We start from the raw sequence: 4,903 nt of genomic DNA, 5'->3' as shown, positions 1-4,903 counted from the left end.
CAGTGTACGTGTTTATGTCGGAATGAATAACCGTTTCGCCGGCGACGCCGCAGGAGGCACAATGGACCCAACTCCTGACCGTTCACAGCATCATTCATCATCATACCGCCCCCTTCATCATCATACTGCGTCTCGACGGGCGTCATTCGCCTGGTCGGTGCTTCCGCTGCCATTCCATCAGGAGAACAACTTGGGAGGATGCGGCTGATTTTGTGGCGTTAGCTACACTGGCCGAGGTTGAGCAGTTTGGCGTGGCTCCTGGAGAGCCGTGCTACGCATGCGCGAGGAGCAGTGACGTTACACGGCGCACATCACGTTGCTCGCTGCCCGGCCTTCCTCACGCACCCCACCCGCCCAGCGTCTTCGCCGACCTCCGCTCCACACGTGGCGGCCCGGTCCACTTGATGATAATGAGACGGGTGGCCTGGTGTGGAACCGATGGATCGTGCGTCGCAGCAACACCGGCGTGCGCCTGTGGAGCCAGCTTAGCTCTGGGGCGATTGGTGACGCTGCGCCGGAGCGGCTTGATAAATATACATGTGTCACATAATGCGTGTGTGTGTCATTGAAGCAGCAGTAAGCATGATAATCAAGCTAATCCTAGACAACCAGGAAAGCTAAGAACAACCAGCTGAATCTTGGCTCACGCTACGTATATCCTGGCATAGCCGAGCTAAGCCACTGCTAATTTTTTTTTTAATGCCAATCTTTCTTTGGCCCTTCTGCCGGTTTTCTGGGGGCTGCTGCTGCTCCTGCTGCTCGCATGCTTGCTGGATGCGCCGGAGGTTTTCATCTTACGTCAGATAACGCTGACCTCCGGGTAGCCCGAATGAGGGGTCTGTCGGGGAAGGCGATGACTCCACAGCAGTCATGGGCACGTTAGTAGCAAAAAATAACAGTGTTAAACCGCATTCTCACAGCCGTTTTTCACCCCGTCACGTCACCGTCCCGTCACTACCTTCCGTCATGGGAGACGTTTTCTCGGGCGATTTCTCGCCGGAGACGGTGCGGCGGCGACGGGAGGCCAAGCTGTACGTTTCCGTTCCGTCAACGCGATGGGACCGCGCCCCGCGGTAAACCAGCCAATCACAAAACAAATCTTTAGGGCGAAATTGGGCGAAAAGTGAGCACGCAGTTTGCATAGCCAAAATTTAAGCCATCCCTGCAGCCAGTTGAATGTATGCATGTTTACCGCGAAAAATGGGATTCGTCGTCAGCAGCGGAGAAGCGGCGGGTAGTAACGAATAAAAAAGAGAAAAAAATTCGACATGACACAAAATTATTGTTTATTTTCGCATTACAGCAATCCAGTCACCTTGCATCGTATATATCTCGACATTTTTTTTACTGTTCAGATTAAGCACGCTCAATTCTAGGCTAAACTGATCACTAGGCAAACGACCTTGTACTCTGACGGAGAGCTCCACTACGAACGCTCCTCCATTACGACGTTACGTCTCCGTTACGTCTCCGCTGACGTGACTACTCCGTGACGGAGAACGTGACGGCTGTGGGAATGATGTCTTCTCTGAGCCAAAAAAATAGCTCTTTTGCAGTTACAGTTACCGAGTTCCGAAAGGTAAGTTGTTACAGTTACTGTAAAAAAGTAACCTCGTTACTTCTCAGTTATACTATCGAAAACCAAATGATTGAGTTTATTTAATATAAATGTACGGAGGCATGCGGGTAGTCAAAAGTGGTAAAGCCCTAAAGCAAGGGAACCTGAAAGGGGGCACACTCAACTACCGTACCAACAATCGTTGTGTATGCCTCATTTTGTAGCGCCAACACTGTTTGTTGACGCACCCTTGGTGCAGAGGAATTTATTTCCAAAACATACTGTAGCTTACGATGAGTTGCTTCTCAGAATTGGAATCCGAGAAATTCCTTTTTTCGGAGGTCTAATTGTCAGATTTTTAAGGCGGAGCCCTTTGGTTGCCGTCTCTGGACTGAGCCGCGTCGCTGTCGTAACCGAGTGAACGATGGCAAGACCGACGAGTGAAAGAAAAGCGAACGATGAAAGAAAAGAAAGGAGGAGACTCGCGAAATTGGGAGGGGAAGGCAGCTCGCCGTAACGGCGCGAGGGGGGGGGGGGGGGGTAGGGAAGGGGGCAGTATGCTGTGCCAGCACGAGGCGCTCGACGGCACGACGCTTGGCGAAAACTTGAGGGGGGCGTGCGCGTGGCTATGATGTGCGTTCCCTTAAGATGCAGTTCAGGGTCGCTTGCTGAGACGCACTTCGCGCCGCCGACGCAGAGGGTCGTCATCGCCGCTGGCGAGGGAACCCACGCGCGAGTGCTGCCTCAGCGCACTGCTGCTGCGCCCAAATATCGCATTAGGGAGTATCGTAATCGGCAGCCAATTTGTTTTTTTTTTTTGTTTTCCCTCGACTCAAGACGACGGAACAGATTTAAGAAATCGCCTTCAAAACCGACATCCGCCTCGGTCTTCTGCGGGGAAGTTAATTTTCTTACCAACCTTCCCTCCTAAACTGCACAGGGAGCCATGTTGTGGAAAGGGGAAAAATTGAGAGTGTGAGAAAGAAGAAGGTACCGAAAGTGTGGCGAGCGCGAACTGTACTACGTCGGCCTTTAACGAGTGTTACTTTTGCGTATTTTTTTATGAAAAGGGAGCAACTGTAGCGGAATTTTCACGTTAAAGTTACTGTGCAAAAAGTAACAGTGTTACAGTTACAAGTTACTCCAACATAAAATTAACTAGTTACACTTACAAGTCACCAAAAAAGTAACTCGGTAACGCGTTACTAGTAACTAGTTACTGCCCACTACTGTTGCAGAGCGATCGAGGAAGTAAGTCCCTGTTCCGGCGTGTGCGACGTTCTATGCGCTTGTAGCTGGCGGCTTCTTCACCAGGAATATTCAGACGGTGAGCGTTTCGCCTAACGTCTCGCTTTTTTTTCTTAAGGCGAATTTTTTCGCGCCGTACTTCAGCCTACGCAAGAAAAGAGGCGCATAGGTGGGGCGTGAATATTGCAACAGGGTATAATTTAGCGCGTATACAGACAAGAAAGGTAGTGAACAGCAGCGTGGTAAGGAAGACTCGCCTGATCACATTCCTATAGGACTTACAAATGCATGACCCACGGGTTGAAAAAGCATCACCCATACAATACACAAAGCAAGCATTATCAGAATGGCAGACGAACAATTTGTACATAGTACTACACAAAATTAAATGCTGCTAAATTAACTGTAGGATTATCATTCAGTGACTCATTTCAAATTCACTTAGATGTTTTAAAAGAAGTTTTTGTTACAAATTTACCGCAGTTGTCGGTGTCTTCATTTTGTAGCGCTGGAAAATACAATCGCATTTCAGCTGATCATGGAAATCTGTTGAGGCAATCACCCATGCAGACTGCTAAAATTTTGCAGTGGTCCCGGGAGAGCTAACGTATATCCACATGTCTACTGTTTATGAGCAATCAAGGGAGGATGAGTGAACACGAAAACCGACTCGCGCAGCACCGCAACGTCTTCAAAGCCACCAGCTCAGGTGCATTTTCTGTAGTCTCTATTTGCCCTTAAATGTTCAGCACTTAAATCCGGAAGACAGGCCCTTGTGGTTTCTGCTGCCACATCGCACGCACGTTTTCTGTTCCGTTTCGCCTGACTACGAGCCCCCTGCAGCACGCGTGTCAAGATTGTTTCCAAGCTGAAATGTTTTTAGGTAGTGGCACCCAGATTAGCTTAGACTCGCTAGCCATAAAATAGCCAAACATATTATTACAGCGTCATGCGCACCGAGAAACTCATTCGAGATTTTTCCTCGTTATAGATAAGCTTACACGCTAAACTTTTTACACACTTCTGGCCAAAAAGCGTGTAGTTTGTAAAGCGTGGAAAAAGGGTGTTGAGAGGCCATTACACCATTTTTTAAAAATCTCAACACCCGTATTCGTAGCTATACAGACTTTTTGTGTGGAAAAAAGGGTGTCGACTTACTCCAACACCGTTAGCTTTTGGTAGAGTGTTGGAAGGGCGTGGAAAGGTATTCAGCTGTCGATTGATTAGGGCCATGCATTTCATTTCATTTTAATTTTATTTCCTTAAGGACCCCACTGGTGGGTATTATATAAGGGGTGGATAAATAGGAAAAAAAAACATTTTAACACATTATTTTCGCAGCACAAGTGATTTGTAACATTTGCTATGAAGGATGATGGGCAGGTGGTTGAGACAATGGAGCAGGGAAGGTCGTTCAAATCCTTGACGGCGCGGGGGAAAAAAGAAGTGGAAAAAGTGACAGTTATGTTGCGATAACGGGACACTTGAAGTGGGTGGCTTGTGCGGTGTGAAATGTATGTCGGGGGGAGGATGTAAGGAGCTGCATTGAGGGAAGAATGAAAAAAAAATTATGAAAGAGGTAAAGGGTGGCGATACGGCGGCGAACAGAGAGGGGTGATAAACCGGATTGTGCTTTCAAGGATGAAACGCTGATGTCGTACGAGTACTGGGAGTGAATGAATCGAACGGCGGGATTTCGGACAGATTCGAGGTCGTTAATGAGATATGTTTGGGGCGGGTTCCATATGGGGGAGGCATATTAGAGTTTCGATCTAAAGAGGGACTCATATGCCAGCAACTTCACATGTTGGGGTGCAGGACGTAGGTGACGCTTCAAGAAGCCCAGAGTTTTATTTGCTGATGAAATGACGTTAGTAATATGCCCATTCAAAGTAAGATCGCAAGACAATGTGACACCTAGATACTTGAAGGATGATTGTGACTGTACAGGGACGTTTGCGATATGATATGAAAAAATTAAAGGATTTTTACGGCGGAAAAACGACACAAGTTTGCATTTGTTAGGGTTAAGAGACAGAAGCAAATTATCGCACCATTCTTGAAGGTGGTTAAGATCTTTATGGAGAAGAGTTTGGT

This window comes from Haemaphysalis longicornis, unplaced genomic scaffold (assembly GCF_048455015.1).
Source record: "Haemaphysalis longicornis isolate Haplotype H1 unplaced genomic scaffold, Haemaphysalis longicornis Haplotype H1 scaffold_12, whole genome shotgun sequence".
NCBI lineage: Eukaryota > Metazoa > Arthropoda > Arachnida > Ixodida > Ixodidae > Haemaphysalis > Haemaphysalis longicornis.
Note: the sequence above shows the minus strand (reverse complement) of the source record.